General features: G+C 39.9%; 1 protein-coding gene and 1 long non-coding RNA gene across 2 annotated transcripts in view; one reads left to right on the top strand and one right to left on the bottom strand.

Moving 5' to 3' along the window:
- LOC106963981 (Krueppel-like factor 7) overlaps positions 1 to 18,806 on the bottom strand; it is a 77,011-nt gene that overhangs the window by 18,744 nt on the left and 39,461 nt on the right. The window lies entirely within an intron of this gene.
- On the top strand, positions 1,449 to 15,501 carry LOC106963982 (uncharacterized). The gene is made up of 3 exons (XR_001428300.1): positions 1,449 to 1,487; positions 1,574 to 1,776; positions 15,095 to 15,501. It is a non-coding gene; the product is annotated as an uncharacterized LOC106963982 (long non-coding RNA).

Here is an 18,806-nt window from a genome sequence, read left to right on the forward strand (position 1 = left end):
ACCAGTCGCTCAAACAGCTGCTACACCGACATTTTTTCCTGCATTTTCTCTTCTTCGGCTGCAGCTGCATGGCTCCGTCTATTCAGACAGGCCAGTTTTGCAGCTCTGCTTTGCTGGGCTTTTATTGATGAGACAAACCAACATGTTTCATGTTCACGTCTGTCGACTGGCGATAAGCTGAATTTCTTTTTTTTTTCCCTCCCCTTTCTCCTCATTTCTTAAGAATGCTCATTTGCATATGAATGTAAATCAAAAGATATTTCTTAGCAGTGGACACTGGCTCATGAGGATATGTAAACAATGATAAGCGTGCCTGTAACAATGTCTTTTGGAAAATGAATACTAAGGGCGCGAAGCGAGCCTGCTTGGCCTTTTTGTCCAGATAGTTGCTTTGCTTTGTGAGCATTTGTGTTTCTTCCATTAATCTCTGGCTGTTGTACAATATCTAGTCAAGTATGCAATGTGAAGCTATTGTGCTCGTCTTCATATGAGATTGTTTGCTAAGAAAAAGGCTCAGAGTCCAACAGGAGATGATTAATTAGCCGTCAGATTATCTTGAGAGCAAGTTAAACAAGACAAGGCGGGAGTCACAGCAGCATCTTTACGTGTTGGTGGGGATTTACAATAAACACAACGACAAAGCCAAATGAGATTGCTGGAGGTTTACGCGGCAATCCAAAAGTGGTCAAAGTGTAATTTCCTTGTATTTAGTTATTTTACGTGTTCATGAAAAACAGTCCCATTTATTTGCTTACTTACTAATTTTCAATAGCCAGTGTCTCCAGTTATGCTCTTCCACCCTAAAGCAAAAAAATAAATAATAAATAAATCATGCATTCTTCTTAGTGTTTACCTAAATATAACTGCATGAAAAATGTGCAAAATCATGTCTTAAAATTGAGGTGCACTATTGTATCCTTTCAACACCAAACTTAACATCTGGCTTCATGGTTTAGTTGCTAAAAACATAAACTTTACAATGCCACACGAACTGCAGTATTTGCCAGGGCTTCATGATATCAAGAAAATGTGCAATTTTGACATCACTGTGGAATACTGTGACTAAGAAGACTTTGGTTGAAATTGGTGATTTCTTCTAGTAGCTTTTCTGCATGTATGAATGTGAATATGTATCAGATGTGGCCACAAGGGGAGGGAAACGCCAACAAACTGGCCAAATATATAAATGTTATTATATTGTATGAAGTGCATGGGTGCATGGAGCTTGTAACATTGCACTCAAGTGCGCTTGTGGGATTGTGATTTTGCAGACATTGATATCAAGATGATCATGAGTTGGTATATTTTACAGTCGATGTGTTACCCAACTTAACCTTAAAAAGAATTTGCATGATTTAGGTGACTGCTTCTTACTGATCATATGCAAAACATTTCTAGACAACTGAGGCTTTTCTTTTTCTTTTTTTTTTAGGGTGTGGGAAAGTATCAAAAAATGCTGCAGATCTTCTATATAAGTCCTGAACCCTGTGAGTTATTTCTCAAAGAATATTGAACCATCGTTTTAACTCCGAATTGAAAATAAAAATAGAAACACCTTTGTGTGTCCTGGCAGGGGCCTGAATGATGCTTGGGATTTTCGGGGGAGGGTGAGCTGAGGCAGAGGATAGAAGGAGCCTGAGGGGGCGCGAAGAGAAAGAGAGAAAGAGAGAGAGAGAGATCAAATCAAACCCATAGACGGCGGTGAACTGATCGACTCTGACATCACGCGTATGACCTTCTCCTTCGTCTGTTTCTCCTACACACTGTGAATATCAGGTAACAGTGACATGCAGAGCGTATGTGTGTGTGTGTGCGTGTGTGTGCGTGCGTATGCGTGTGTGTTTAGCTGCTGGCCAACAGCTTAGACTGATAGCATGTATAGGGCTCACCTCCTGTTCTGTCCCATAACATATGGAGAAAGGTCAAGTCAAAAAACACACACATGCACCCTCAGTCACATATGGGCAGAAAGTGGATTTCAACACTTTGGATGAAAACACTGAAAACTGATTTACTGACTATAAAAACTGAACAAAACTCCTTCAGAACAAAACCATAAACCTTCCAGACTGCCTCAGTGGCAAAGGACGCTCAGACTGGAAGCCAAATTTAAAAAAAGAAAACAAAAATGAAACACTGTGTACACATGATTTAAGCAGGTTTTGCTGCGACTCGCTCCGTTCATCTGGTTTTTGTTTGACGTAGTGGAACAAACACTGGACTGGAAGGTCGGAGCTCCGGTTTCGCCGGTGTGCAAGTGAGATGTTCCCAAAAGCAGAAGATGCAAAGGCGTTATAAGCCACACAATGGAAAAGTACTCAAATTGAGAGTCAAGTGTATAATTTGATCAGCTTGACTTTAATGGATATCAATTTATTACATGCCTAACTACCATTGAAAATGTATTTTACAATATAAGAAATGTATTGATTTCATTATATATTGTTTCCATAGCTTATTTTTTTCCCGATACTTGAAAAGATTCTGTGTTCTTCCTACATGGAGTTTGTGTGGGTTCTCTCTGGGTACTCCGGCTTCCTCCCACAATCCAACAACATCAATCGGTGGCTCTAACTTGGTGCGAGTGTGCGTCTGTGTTGCCCAGTGATGCACTGGTGACCTGTCCGCTGTGTCCCCCCACCTCTTGCCTAATGACTGCTGGAGATAAACACCAAGACCCCATGTGACCCTGCAAAGGACAAATGAGTATAGACAATTTGCAGGTAATGGCCTATGCTGCTCTGGGTCAGTGCTGAAGTCAGCTGCATGCGTTTCCAAGTCATACATTCTGCGGTACATTTAGATGTAAATCAAAGTAAATTGATGCGTTCAGAAACAGGACGCATCATATTTAACCTGATAAAGAGCAGCAGCATTTGAAAATAGAGGTATTCTATCATCTCTTGGCGCATCTCTTTCCGTTCTCCACATGTGCGTGTTTGATTTAATATTTTATCTAAAATAGCTGCCAGTGACGTGGACGTTCAGTGTGTGTGTGTGTGTGTGTGTGTGTGTGCCTTTGGCCTGCTGAGGTCTATTAATAATGAATGCAGAGAGCACAGGGTTCTGGATGGAAGCGCTAAGAGCTTTTGACAGACAAAGGATGATCGAGGACACAGCTCCACAAACAGACTGAAGTGGATCCAGCAGGAAGACGGGGGCCGGAGGCTCTGGGGGGGCCGTCTGTGTTTACATGCAGTCTGTTATGTGACTATTACCAACATCGCCATTAGGACAATGATGAAATTAAGCCATTTACATGATTCTGCAAAGTGACACTTCCTGTTAAGTGTCGACTTCACATGTGGTTATTGCCACATAAATGCTGCTTGAGCAACACAACATTAAACAGCTTGAAAATGGATTCAGCCGGTCCATAAAAACACCCCAGTTATCAACATGAGCAGTATCATATTAAACTCAATTAGCGGCGTTTTTTTTATTTTTTATTTTTTTTACTAAGTCTTTGTTTGGGGAAAGATTAATTTGTTTGCAAGAACAAGTTTTAGGAGGAGTTGCTTTTTAAACACATAAAAGCAAATGTCTGAGTTAAACACAGGCCTGGCGCATGTTGGGGGTCTGCGGTCACACAGAACCAGTATGAACTGGTATGTCCCAGTACCGAGTATCTTGTTGAGAATAAATAATTCTGTATTTTCCTTCTATCTCTTTTAGCTAATTGCTAAGGAAATGACATGTTAGGAAATGCAAGTGTGAGCTCGGGTTAAAGGAAATGACACACTAGGAAACGCCCTAGGTAGAGGCTAACAGAGGAAGTTACCAAGTGTTACTTGTTGCCATTTTGTCCTGCTAGCTCCTAAAGGTAGCATGAGAAATGGACCAGCTGTATTTTGGTATTAATAAACGGGATTCATGAATTCAACTCTCTGACTCTTCATCAACTTCATAAATCAAGAACTCAGCATGGAGAACGGATTAATTCTCCACACTCTCTAGAAATATAGCACAATGTTTAGATTTAGATACGTCAGATTTTAGCAAAAACACTATTGAGGAAAATATTTGGCACGCTCTTATTCATAACTGTATGTATTTTCTTAATCATCCTCACAATAACTTGCGGGGAAAAAAACATAAAGAACAACACAATACTGAATCATTCACGATCAGCCAGTTGCCTGACTGTGACAGCTGTCACGGTATATTTTATTCAAGTGCAAGAAAGTTTACGAGCTCTGAAAAGTGAAAGCGCCAAGAAAAGTTGCTCAAAAAAGATTCTAGTCAACAAGTGGCGAATGGTGCACGACAGAAACCTGCAGTCCATCTGTGGATATGCTATGTTAAAAAATTGTTACCTATGTTAAGACAGGATACTCCAAGAGTTAAAATTTCCATTTTCTTGAAATACGGAGCATTAGTGTTGACTATTGGACTGCAGAGTAATGTCGCATTGCAGTCCATCTAAAATTAGCATAAAGACGGATCAAGTCACTTTTTTTGGATCAAATCAACCAAATTAAGCATAATCAGGCGTGAAAAGAAAACTCCTGCTCATGTAAGGTTCACAAGAAACGGACAGGATTTCAGAAATATCTGTTTGAAAAATGAGGAACAATATTTTGTCAAAAAACAACATAAAAGTGGAGGCGGCTTCCTCTGTGCTTTTGTAGCAGTGTTCTCAGGCTAGCCAACTTGTCAACGCAGCTGATAAGCTACTTCCTTTCCAACTTCAAAATAAGAGTTTCAAACTTAGATACAGAGTTTCGAGCAATAAATAACTCAGATTTATATACAGAGCTCGTCACAATAGCTTACATCAAAATCAAAGCAAATGGATAGTGCTATGGGAGACATAGGTGAGATTAGGAAATTTGTGATTTATTTTTTTTAAATTTTTGGCAGAAATAAAACCCCAGACGGCAGCTGTGAGGACTGAAACTCACCGTATGTGCTGCCCTGGTCTACCGCCATGCTGTGTGTAAATGTTTTTAATGTCGCGAGAATTCGTCATTTTTAGAAAGATCTCTGGCAAGATGATCTAAAAGATTAAATTAATCAGAGAGCCAAAGTAAGCCTAAAGTATCGAAGAAACCCACAATAACCTCCAAGGATTAAATGTGCTTCTACAAAACTGGTAACTTTTTTTCAATTCATTCGTTTGTTAATGATCAGCATAATAAAAGCTAAAATCACAAAAATAATTTTAATCCAATCTTAGAACCGAACGGCACCATAAGATCAAGGGGGCCGACAACTTTTCCCTACGCCTCTTCTGCATGTTTCTAATAGCGTACACAAACTCTCACTAGTGCAGAAAGCCTCCTTCTACGCTTCTCATCTCATTCACTCCAGTCCTTTCTTTTGCTTCTCTCTTTTTATCTTTCTGTATTAGAATTTGTTTATGCAGCCCCCTCAGCTCCCCCCATGCAGCTTTTAGCTTCAAATTATGTTTTTATCTTTGCCTTTTTTGTTCAAATAGGTCGTAATTAAAGTGCTTTGGCTTCCATAATCTGCTCTTTGAAGCTGTACCTCTTGATGGATCTCGCTCTCTCCATACAGAGGGGCTCTGATGGCTAATTAGCCACTCAAAAGAAAAAGCAAAAAAGGAGTCTCTTTATTCAGTTAATTTGCTGATGCGGTTGCATACACAGAGGGTGTGTATGTTTGTAAGAGTGAGAAGAGCATAATGACTTTTAACTGATGTGTGTGAATATGAGATGCCTCGTGTTCGAGAGCGTGTAGAAAAAAAAAACATCAAACAGAAGCCATTGGCAGCAGCGAGCAGCTGGCTTCGGCGCATTCGAGTCTGGAGCTTCTTGGAGAAGCTGCTTGTGACGACGCTTCTCCAAACAGCTTGAACCTAAAGCGTCGACATGCTTCTGACGTTTATTAGGCTTCCTGGCAGCAAAATGTTTTGTTCCTGATGACTGTAGAGATAAAAGGTGGAAAACATGCACTTATTTTGTCCATTAATTTTTCCCTTTTTGTTGCCAATTTGTGGTCAAATTGCGCCTTTGCCAATTCATGTTTCCGTTTTGCACGTCTAATTGAGTTTTATCCCTCGCTACTTCCATCTACTATTTATTCATGTGCCATTTTCTTAATCGAGGGTGCATTATAAATGGTCAGAAAACTGAACTCAAGAGCATATCATTATCAGAACATTTTGTATTTTACTGTGTTCTCATTTATTTTTGTTCGTTGACTGAAATCGCTAACTTCTGTAAGAAGACAAAAGGCAGAAGGATAAAAAAAGCAACTCCTGCTGACAGATACTGACCAAAGTATAGATTATAGAATATTAGTTGAATCATTGGTTGTTATATTGGGTGTGAAACAGTTGCCCGTTGTGACATTTTGAACAAAACTAACAAATCTGAATTCCACAAAATGGTAAAAGGATCAAAAGGAACAACATCCACTATAACTTCTACTTTAGTTGAAATAATATTAATTATGACACTTCCTGAGTGTTAAAGTTTCGTGTTTTAGAAAAGATAAACCAATTCACAGACGTGTGCTTGAACAATAATGAAACTGATTTAATAAAGTTTTGAAATTAAATCTTAAAATATTTTCATCTTAAAATCTGTTCAGTTAAACTGAAACTTGTATTTGTGAATAACCTAGATTTATGACTGGCTCTTTAACACTGGTGACAGAAACCTAATGGCAGCACAAGCTTCTTCAGCGAGTGAGAAGGAGAACAGGCACAAGGGGAGAGACAGAGGAGAGCACAAAGCTTCATGTAAAGTGAGAGTCAAACCCATTAGAGTGAGCTAAAGAAAAGGTAGCAGTACACAGAAGTATTACTTTGATGCCACAAAGTGGACGGCAAATTAAAAAATAATGTATTATATAAACTTTTCTGCTGACATTTGATTTGCCTAAAGGTGTTCTGCCATCATTTTTGGATTTATTTAATTATCAAATTTATAACCATGAAACATTTCAGTTCATCAGTAATTAGGAAGACCTGTCTGTGAGCAGTCAAATAACTTCTTTACTGTTAACCATTTTAAAAATTACTTTCTGCAGTCGTTTAGATGTATATTTGCTGAATGGTAGATTTTTTTCATTTTTTCTGGAATTATAACACAAGTCCTTTTCACCCTTACTATAATTAATTCGCAAAGCGTGTTACCATCCTGTTGCTTCAGCCCGAACCGATTGTATTGCAATCGGATCTTATTCTATTGAGTCATAGCGCTGACCAGGAAATGGGTATAAAAATAAAATGAATCACATGAAATATCTGGTTGCTTCTAATTTACCTGTAAAATATTGGATTGCTGCCAGTGTATTGAGATTTGCATCATTTTCCAATCCTAATCCGTTTCACTTTTGTCCTCATCCTACCATGCGATGGATTTCAGACTGGTGTTACAGCAACTGTTAACAGAATAGCTATTTATTATAATGGACAGATTTCTAACACTAAATAACCTTAATATGAATTCAGTCATTTTTAAAAAATGTGTTTCTATGATGTGCTCATCATTTTCACCTCTTCAAATTTCCACTAACGGGCATTCAGGGCCTGGCTAGCTTGATTCAAGTCAGGCATATGGACAGCAATGGGTTCTAACAGTGGTTCCAGGAGATAGGCCCAGGATTACCACAAAGGTTTTCTATTGGGTTTTACATCTGTGAAGCACACCGTTGCCCGTCTGTCTCTGTTTCATACACGTCTCATTGTGTCCCACATCGTGGAAATGAGACCCAAAGGGAGGAGGGCGGTAAAATCCCTTTTGCCGTGTTGTGGAAATAAAACGGCATGGATGATGAGCCTGAACCTCTGCAGGCTCATGGACGGCTGCCATTCTGGACGGCTCCAGCCTCATGCCTGCACTGTGGCCGTCCCGAGGCTTTCCAGGCTGGATTATTCCTACTGGACAGCGACCATCTCAAGCTGCCTCTGCTAACTGGCTGGTCTCTGCTTCCAAAACCAGTGAAAGATACAATAAAACTGAAGCCCTGCCGTTTTATTTCACCTTCATCATCTCTGCTTAAGTGCTTTAAACTGCTGGCGATTCTTTAACATTCACCAACAAACCCTATTAAATCCTGGCAGGCTTGGGCTCTTTTGATAAGAAACACCTGGGAGAAGCTCTTTAAAATGATGAATCGGTTTCATTCTTATCAATAGGACCATGTGAAATAATAATAATAATAATAATAATAATAATAATAATAATAATAATAATAAAGACTGGTAGTCATACAAAATCCCAATCACCAAATTGAAGAACACTCTTGATTATGTCAATGTTGTAGCTGGGAATGCTCGACTGTTTAAACAGTAAAGATTTTTAATAATTTCAACTAAACCCAGCAATAAACAAAGATGGCTAAATGCCTACTAACTTCTTTTGCAAATAAAAACTAAGGCAGAGCATTGTACGATAGACCCCAAGTCAGATTTCACCAAATATATATTGTGTCTTATACGAAACTTTATGAAAGTTGAGTCAGTCTCATTATCTGCTTAAACTGTTGAATGGACAGAAAAAAAACCTGCATGGAAATCTGAGCTCATAACTTAATAACACCAAAGTAATTAAAGACAGTTCAGTCTTGATAAAACTTCACTAAATTTAACAAGCAAATGAGTAAAACGATTCACATAACAAGAGTTCTGAACATAGACATTGTTTGGTCTTGACTGATTTGTAGTAAAGTGGACACATGAAAGCAATGACCTCAGAATACGTTTTATAAATATCACATGATGCTGTTTGGTTGATCTGTCTGGACTGATGAAGATTCACTCACATATGCACTGCAAATGCTTTAAGTGGCTCCAACGGAAGATCAGCTTGACCTATTTTTTGATTAATTCACCTGGATATGTCTAGAGTGAGATTAGTGCAAAAATGAAATGTAGTTCAGTGGCAGTAGCACAAGGTACATTCACTTTACTACAAAAAATATTGCAGCACGAGTGATGTGCACATACAGTAAATTAAAGATAATATTTGAGGTTTCACAAAATGCGCTCAAAATCTCAATGCTTTAGACCCACAAAGTGTTTATTTTGACAACACATTTGAATTTTCTTTGGCTAAAATGTAAATCCCTGGTCATCATCAGCCACTCTCCCACCAAAGTTCAGAGAAAACAACACAAACGCTACATATCATGGATCTGCTGAGATCACGGACCTTGCGTGATTTCAAATCAATGCACCCAGGATTAAAGAACAAACTGTGTCTGGCCTACAATTTCGAGCACTCAATGTGGTAAGCTAGCAAGACAGCTGGACTGTTTTAATGCATTCAGTGTTTTAAACACCAGCACAGTTGAGCCACCGTCAGCATGTTATTACCTACATCGGGTTATTATCTACCGGCTGGAAATTTCTATAACACAGTAAGACATTTAGTGAAATGGATTTAAAGGTCGATGTGAATTCGGAAAACAAATAAAAATCCACATTTGTTGTGTCAAACAACTTCAGACTCCCTTTTTCCAAATGACTAAAACACATTCCCTTAAGTATTTTTCTTCTCATTTATACTAATTGGTCAAAATTGCAAACATTTGTGTGACGGTGCAAGATTAGAGAATCTTTTTTAAAGGTTTTATTGGCTCTAGTGGCCTTTATTTGATAGTTAGTTGACAGGAAAGTGGGTAATGAGAGAAGGGAAGACGTGCGGCAAGGGTCAGCAGGCCGGGAATTGAACCTGCGACAGCCACATCAAGGACTAATGCCTCCATATGTGGGTTGTGCTTAACCCCTGCGCCGCCACAGCACACCCAAGATAGGAGAATCTTAATGCAGATTTTGTCAGGAAAAAAGAAAAGGTCATTCTTTTGTCAACAAAAAGGTTACAATCACACAAGCTAAAAAATTACTAAAAAATAGTCCTAACATCACGTAATATAACTTCATTAACCTAAGAGCGATAAATAAGTACCATCATGATACCAAGCCGAGTCGAAAAGATGCTCCAGGTTCCTCTAACGGGCAGAAACAGCTTATATATCATTCTGTTATAAGTGACAGCAACACAGAAGAAGACAAAGTACAGTGATGTGACAGTGACAGAGGTGGCTGTTGTTTTGAACACCTGTGTGTCTCTCTCTCTCTGTGTGTGTGTGTGTGTGTGTGTGTGTGTGTGTGTGTGTGTGTGTGTGTGTGTGTGTGTGCGTGTGCGTGCGCTCCCGGTGCGTTCAGCTCTCCTCTCACTCTGCGCTGATTGAAAACACAGCGTGATAAAACGGAGAGTCCTGGGAGGCCTGATTTGAAAAGCAGGAGGAGGCTTCAATAAAAAAGGAGGTTAATGGAGACGAGACCTGACGGAAGAATGTAGCGACACGAAAACATCCGCTCAGACTTTTATCTGGGAGATTAGTCTGGACCGGCTGGACGCGCCCCTGCGTGAGGGCGGCGGCGGCGAGCGCACACATGCTTTATGTCTGTCGTCCGCCGGACTGTGAATGTTGACAAAAACATGAAGGAAAGTCTTTAGGAGACGTCTGAACATGATTACTGGTCGACAGCACTAAAGTCAGCTTGATGTCGCTTTGTGTTTGCAAATGTGAAATAAAAGTTTTATAACTCAAACTATAAAACTTTTATTTTTTGTTTATAACTGAATCGATCCCGAAAAAAAAAATGCTCATGGTGCCTCATCTGCATCTACTATGGTAACTAGTAATTTATTAAATGCCAAAAGTCAAATAATAAACCTCATTAGCATGAACAGCATACATACGTTAGATGTTTAAAACCTTGCTTAAGCTTCATTAAGAAAAAGAGAAATCAGAAATTAATCTGAAATATCAAATTTAAATCATTTTAAACTGTTGCGACTAATTTCGATTTAACGACAGCTCTATTTTGAAAACTTTGAGAACATGAAATAATTTTCTTCTCGTCTATTTCTTCCAAAATCTATCGTCTGCGACCTGAAATTTAATTTTCTAAAACTTACTTACATGTATATTATTCAGATTAATTTACACAACTGTGCTTTTGTTTGCCAGTGTTGTTTTCAACTCAACCATTTCACCTCGAAAATTATTAAATTGTATTGTGTTGCTCTTATAGTTCACCAATTTCTCACATAAGCATAGACTTTACATTCTAATTTTTCAGATGCACATTTAGACCGAGCGTCTACAATGACATCATTCCTCTCCGAGATGAAGATTGTATTGCTATTCCAGAAATTTAGCATTTAAGTGTTTTATTATTATTATTTTCTCAAAGCACACAGTTTATTTCTCTGCATCCAACTTGCTGAATTAAAAACCTGCTGAAGCTGGACCTGTTTCTCACATGCCACCTACAGGAGTGAGTCAACACTTCATCTAAAATTAGGACTTCTAATTGGAGAGATACCAGAGAGCCAATTAGAAGTGGCGACCTCCACATGAAAAAGAAGGAAAGAGCAATTAGCCAATGAGAGAGAGACTGCAGAGGAGTGACTGAGTGCATGAAGACAGACGGATTTGGGCTTTTATTGCTCACACGCACACACAGCTTCACCTTTGACCTCTAGCCTCAGCCAATTAAATTTTAATCAACAGTCTCTGATGGAGGAGAGCACTCAGACCCTCCTGCTGTGTAACTGCTTTCGCTCTCCCCCTTTCTTCCTGTCGTCTCTCTATTCTCTCCATCTCTTCCTGCCTTTGAGCTTTCTCACCTCAATAAACCTTCACACACACACGCGCACACACACACACACACACACACGCGCACACACACACACACACACACACACACACACACACACACACACACACCACTCCTTCCTTCCTCACTCAAAAATTAAAGGTCACCAATACTTCTTCTTCCCCCCTCCTGACCTTTCACCTCGTCCGGCTCTTTTCTTCTTTCGTGCGTTCCTGTCCTCTTATCCCCTGGCTCAGAGACATCTGCTCAAGCTATCATATAAAAAACACTCTTCCCAAGTTAAATCATGACATTTGGACCAACATCACATATCTGAGGTTAGTCCACGACTCGACAAACAAATCACTTCAACTCGATGTCGCTGAACGTTCCGGAGAGCCAAACCACATTTTTTCAGACGGTGACACCGAAACAAATTTAACAATAAAAGGGCTTCTAACTACGCAACAAATCTAAAGTTTTGTCACTATTGCCTCCATGTAAAATTGTCACTTATGTTCACAGACAAAATGCAACATATTTACAGGTATTGAGTAAAAGAAAAGAAAAACTATAACTGGGACTTTATAGTAAATGTTAAAGTCTAGTAGCAAAAGCTGTTAGTGCTGCTGCCTTCCAGCAAGGATGGATCTATTATTTTCCAGCATATGATGGTTATAGAATAGCACAGCAACATGCTAAAGCCTAATTCATACCTCTTAGTCCACTCTGCTGTCCACCTGAGTTTCTTCAACTCAACCTGCCCACTTAGGACTGCTAATGTGTGTCTGTGCGAAACTCAGACGTTTGAAATCGCGTTTGATTTTTGTGCCAACAGGAACAATAATCCTCCAAGTCAAGGACACAGCAGACGAAGAAAATAAAAAGGTTACATCACGAGAACAAGACAAAAACAAAAAAAACAGCAATAATAACAAAAAAAGCATGTTTTAAAGAAATACAGAGGAGATTTCTACTGTTTTCCGCAAATCAGTTTCTTGACAGACAGTAAATGAAGCAGCGCAGGCCCGTTCAACACTGAATATCACTGGAAAGTTCACTTGTTCCAGTAACTCCATTCATGAAGAGAAACACCATCATGCAGTTTAACTACACTGGTGTTTTTTAACCCTTCGTTTCTGCTGCGACGACTGTCAGACAAATTTTACATTAGACTAATAAAAAACTCATTTATAATGCAGCGAAGGTTGTTTTTAAATGGTGCTTTAAATTTGCAAAAGGAGCCTCTTCAGATTGAATATGATAAATTATTGAATAAAGCTGTATATCTGAGGAGTGCAACTGCTTATAGTATCAAAAGGAGCGCTTGCTAGTTGGTGGCTAGTGTCCACAGAGAGGAATGTCAACACCTCAGTCAATCAATTAATCAATCAATCAATCAATGGCTCAATACCAGGACTTTTGCCAAACTCAGATTAACATTATATCCTGTTTTATTCATTCATAAAGTCAATATTAACAAGTGTTTGTCTATTTTCTTTGCTCTACTAATGTGTTTTTACATGTTTAACGAAGTATTTACACTTAGTAATATTCAAAAATAATCAATAGCAGTTCAAAACAGTAGCAACATGGTCTGTGCTTTTATGATTCCATGTTCATGTGTTAAATTAGGTGAAATTTGTCAGATGAATTCATAACCTAAAGTTATTCAGAGGATGCAGGGACCATCTATTTCAATCAGACTTAAAAAAAAAAATACAAAAATACTTGAAAATAAAATGTTTTACGTGTCTTTTGCTTTCTGAATGATTCTTGGGTCAGACTACAGCGAATGCTAACTATAACTCCTCTGGGAAACCAGCGGGCAGTGAATTTTAAACCGAGTTGAGGAGCAGCCAGAGCAAAACGAAAACACGGAAGATGTTCAGAAAACTTTTTATAGCACCGTAAATCAGAGAGCGAGCTGACAGAGGGCCAGGGCAACGAGAGGAGCCTTGCTGCAGAGCCATCTGCTTCTTCAGCACCAAGGACAGCGCCGCAGATTTATCTATAGGCTGCACAGTCTGGGCCGGCTGCTGATACGCCAGGGTCATTGGCAGGAGCTGGATTATAACATGCACAAACACCAGTCAGATGGAGGTCAGGCAGACCAAACAAACCCCCCCCCACCCCGACCCTGGAAATATCTCTGCTGAGAGGTGACAGAAAAGAGGAGGAGGGGGAGGCAGTGTTTTGGCATTTAGTTTCTTCCATAAATGCTCAAACATTTTTAACTTTCTAACATTTTGTTACTGTATTGGGATTTTGTTTTTGTTGTGACTAAAGTAGCACATGATTATGAGGTGAAGAACTTACATGAAAATAATACATTTTGAGCAAAACCTCAAAAACTTACAGATCTAAAATTATACATTAATACTTCATAAAGAAAAGGCAAACACATTTTGCTTCAATTACAGCAAAGGGCTAACATTTATGGCTATTTATGTAAAAAAAAACAAACAAACAAAAAAAACAACATCTCTGTTGGCTTGTAAAAATACATTTCAAAAGCTACCAAAAGCTTACAGTAGGTTTGGACTTTGACTGGGCAGTCCAAATATACCATGTCTGATCAAGTCTCACCAGCTTCTATGTTGGTGCTCAACAAAATCAGTCACAGAGCATGATGCTGCCACTACCATGTTTCAGTAAGCAGGGTTTCCGGGTGATGTGCTCTGCCAGATTTTTCCACACATATTTTGCATGAAGGCGACGATGTTAAATTCCAGTCAAAAATACTAAAGTGTGCGGTTCTACCGTGATAAAATTTACATTTCTGCGTATGTTATTGGGAGGGGAAAGAAGTGAAAAAGAAAGGTGGTGAGAACCGAGATGTGATTGGACACAGAAACAAACACACAGAGGACGAGAAGCAGCAATGTATGCTGTGTAAATAATGAGCTCCTTGGAGTGATTTAGTCGGCTCTTCGGGCAGAAACAGAGCTCAGAGGCTGAAAAATGTCCTCGGTAAAAACCGGGACACACACTGGATACAGGAAAAAGTAAAGCAAACCCTTTCTCTGTGCAAAGCAAATTACGTCTCCGACGACGTTACAGAGCTTACACGGCGTGTCGATTTAAATTGTTATGCTTTGCAACAGGCACTAACCAGGAAAATCCATCTTTCTCTCCCTCTGTCAACCAAACACATACACACACACACACCATTTTTACTGTCCGTGATAATTAAATACGAGGACATAAAATTAATTACCAGCTTAATCACGCAGACCTACACACCCAAATACACACAGCGCTCCGACACGGCAGGTACAGCCTTTTAATTCGTGGAATAATTTAATACCGCTTAACCGGGCTTTTGGCCTTTCCCCGTCCCCCTCCGTCTGGGTGACTGTGTGTGTGTGTGCGTGCGCATGAGTGTGTGTCCTCGTCATTTCATTAATTGGCTGGAATGGAAAGACTGAAATCTGCGGCAGAATCATCTGCTGCTCTGTCTGTTGTGCTTTCTGTTAATGAGGCGACTCTCCTTCTGTCTGTCTGCAGGTCATCCGTCATGTCGGACGGCCCGTCCTTCCTCCACCATGAGGCTAATGCCCAGGCTGGAAAAAAACGATGGGCTTATCGTCCACACACACACACACACACACACACACACACACACACACACACACACACACACACACACAGATGGCAGCTGAACACAAACCAACATGCTCTGTTACTCAAGCTCAGTCATTTTCTGCTTTGTTTTTACATTTGCATGGCTGGTTTTTACATCACTTCCTGTTTATTTAGTGTGTTGCCTGGTTAACTCGGTACTTTCCTTCGCTTTCTCAGTATCATTCTCTCCCACAGCTAAATACTGGCTGGTTCGGTTCAGTTACCCCACAGTCGTATCATTTGTTGGTCTGGTTTGCTCTTGTTTTATTTTAATACTTTACTTTCCTCGCCAAAAAAACAAATGGAGATAAACTAACTTTTACTAAAAACAAGTGCTTCTTAGTGTTTTATTGTTTTTCTTGTAAAGGAAAAAAATAAAATTCAAATCAGCTTTTGGTAATTAATAAGCCGTCTTTGGTTCTTTTTTTTCTATCCTTGCTCTATACTTCCCTTAAAAAATGTTTAAATGTTACAATAAAATCCTTCATTAACTTCCGTCTCACTTTTTCCTCTGTTGTCTTTGCTAATTTAAATTTCTGCCATCCCTGCTGGGATCATTAAAGTCAGCTCCCGTTTAATTTGAGGGTAAATCACCGGATAAATCCCCTCCCACCGCCCCCTCCTTTTCTCTTCCAACTAGGTTTCATCACCCAGGCTATTTCGGACGCTCGGTCCTCCATTCTCTCTCTCTCTCTCTCAGTGCTTTAGCTCACTTCCATTAACATCACAGTTCGAGAGTCACAGAGTAAAAACTAAACATTTACCACTTGAGCGCCTAAAAGTCGTTGACTCCGGTGCTTTGATGAAAGCAAAGCACCGGAGGTAAAGAGACGCTTGTGCCGAGTGGCTTGATAAAAGCTCCGCGCGGATCCATGACGGAAGACAGAGATGAGATGAACGTAAACAACGACGATGGAGCAGCATGGAGTCGGCTGCTGATTCACAAATTCACTCGCTGACATTTAAAAAAGGCTGCAGGGGAGAGAGCGCTTTGGGTAATCAAAAAAAACCTAAAAGAGGGTTTAAGAATGACAGAAGTCCTACTGTTCTCATCACAAAACCCATTACATTAGTTTTTCTTGGCTGCTCACTTATTACTTTATAAAAACTTGCCTGCTCCGACTGTGACTTCATTTAAAACCGTTGCAACCTGCTGAGAGTTATGGAGTTTTTGACAATTACTTAATCACGTCTCCTCAATTGGCGAAGCACAAGAAAAAAATAAATAAACCCTCAATATCCCGGCTGGTTGATTCAAATCTAAAACAGATTACAGATTTAGATGTTTCATATTATGAAATAAAATCAGAGTAAATACAGAAACCTCTTCTCAAACAATGAATTTATTTTTTTAGGGGGTGGAAATGTTATCCAACCTTGCGTTGTGTGAAAATTACTCCATTTGATAAACCAATTTTTTTTTTTTTTTTCCATTGATGACAACCTGGTCTGATCAGCATCCCAGCTGCTCAAACTCTGGTTTGTTTTTCTAGGAAAAGCCTGGTTCGTTTTGGGAGGTGTGAATGTGTAATCAAACTCTGATGTGAACTAAAAAAAAGAAAAAACTCTGGCACAGTTTTAATGCCAAGCAGAACAAAGACCGCTCTACAAACTGTAGCGCACGGCATTCTGGGTAAATACAACCAAAACAAACAGCCTAGTGCTGGCCAGTGAAATCTGGCGCCACTCCGTTTTTCTTTACATTCCGTTAAGAAGGAAGTTGAACGCTCAGAGGTTTTTGTGTCGTTTCCCTCAGTGGTTTTTGGTGCAGCGCCACCACAGGCGAGGAGGGGAACAGGTTTTCCAATTCTTTTGGTCTGTTTGATATGGTGCAGAGAGAAGGTGAACGACACGACCTGAAAATGTAACAAAGGTTGTGATTTTGGTCTTCAACTGAAACGAAACTACGGAACTACCAGGTGCAAAAACACCCTGAAGAATTTCAACGATTTCACGATCTGAATAACTCAAGAACACTTTATTTGTAATGTAAAAAGCTAGCAAAGCCATTCCAAAGGCAGTGGGACTCCACAGAACCACCATAACAGCCAATAATCACATATAAAAAAAAAACACATGGAGCAGTGAAGAACCAGGGGTTTCTATCAAAGAAAATAATTTGAGATGGATTTTTTTGTGCGCCAACTAATGGTTCGTTCACACCAAACGCAGCTTTACATTCAAAGACTATGTGGAGGCGCATTGAGGGCCGCTGCGGCGAGTTTCAAGCGTCTAGCGCGGCGCGATTTGAACCATTTGTAGCGTTTGACACGTCGAGCGCGTCCGACGCTCCACATAGACGTTGGAAGTAAACCAGGTGCGCCTGACGCTCAAAACGCGTTTGGTGTGAACGCACCATTACGCCTACGATAGCTTCCTGCATCATCATCTTCGTGCGTTTTAAGGCAATTATTTCTCAAACAAATGTTATCAGAGGTAACACGTCTGTAGAGTAAATAACCCGACACAGGCACTTCACCAAAGCTGGTGACCCAACTGGTGACCCAATATCTGGTGGACACAACTCTACGCTCACATGTGGATTTTCCCACTTCTCCACTCCATTCCTCTGAATATTTTTAGCAGTGTATTGCAATAATCGTGGTATTTGCATTTTAAGCCACTCTGAGTCATAAGTTTTAAATATAGCTTGAAGCAATCCATCCCAAACCCCACGCTTATTTTTGTTCTGATTCATCCCAGCTAGTTTCACTGAATCAGTAAACTGGTTTTACTAAGCTGCAGCTCAAACCACTGAGCTGTTTCACTCCGCGAACGCATCGTCAGGAGCAAAAGAAGGGAAAACTGTACCACAGCACCTGATATGGGTTTTTTTCTTCTTTTTTTTTTCTCCCCCTCACCACCAAAAATATCCTCCGCTGACTGCCGCAACAACTCCCTGAGGGAAACAGCAGTACTGCAACATAGACGGTGCAGAGGTTGAGTGTGTCTGAGTGTGTGAAACAGGGAGCAGCATATGTTCCACTCAGAAGCTGTTTGTGTTAGAAAGGTGCGCTCACGAGTCGTGCTGCGTTTTATGTCGAACAGAGAGGGCTGCGGAAGATTTAAAAGGCTGATACTTACACCATCGGAGACGGAGGGTTAATCACGATTAGCCTCCTGTGTGAAATTAATTTACCTCAAATCTGGATTTAGCAAATAGTTGTCTGTTTGAATGGCTACATTATCATATAAAGTTACAAAATTAGTCTCTGTAAGAATGGCTGGTTATTTTTTTTTTAGGGATGTTAGCATGAGTCAGACCCAAATCCAAAATGTCAGGCCTCAGATGGGGAACACGGGTTCATACTTGCGAAGGAAACCAAGCTGTGTTGGAGAAGCAGCTCTCCAAGCTGAAAAGTGATGCTCATGGTGGGTTACACTTCACTTTAAAGCTCACAGAGGCCAAGTGGGAAATAACAGAATGCTTAGCTTTTAAGATAGTAGATATTTTTAGAAAGCCATGACTGAGCACAGGTTTTTTTTCCGGTGGATATGCGTGCATGTGTGTGTGTGTGTGTGTGTGTGTGTGTGTGTGTGTGTGTGTGTGTGTGTGTGTGTGTGTGTGTGTGTGTGTGAGAGAAAAATCACTGAC

Source organism: Poecilia latipinna, unplaced genomic scaffold, assembly GCF_001443285.1.
Source record: "Poecilia latipinna isolate Pla-1442-1.1 unplaced genomic scaffold, P_latipinna-1.0 Scaffold1610, whole genome shotgun sequence".
Classification (NCBI taxonomy): Eukaryota; Metazoa; Chordata; class Actinopteri; order Cyprinodontiformes; family Poeciliidae; genus Poecilia; species Poecilia latipinna.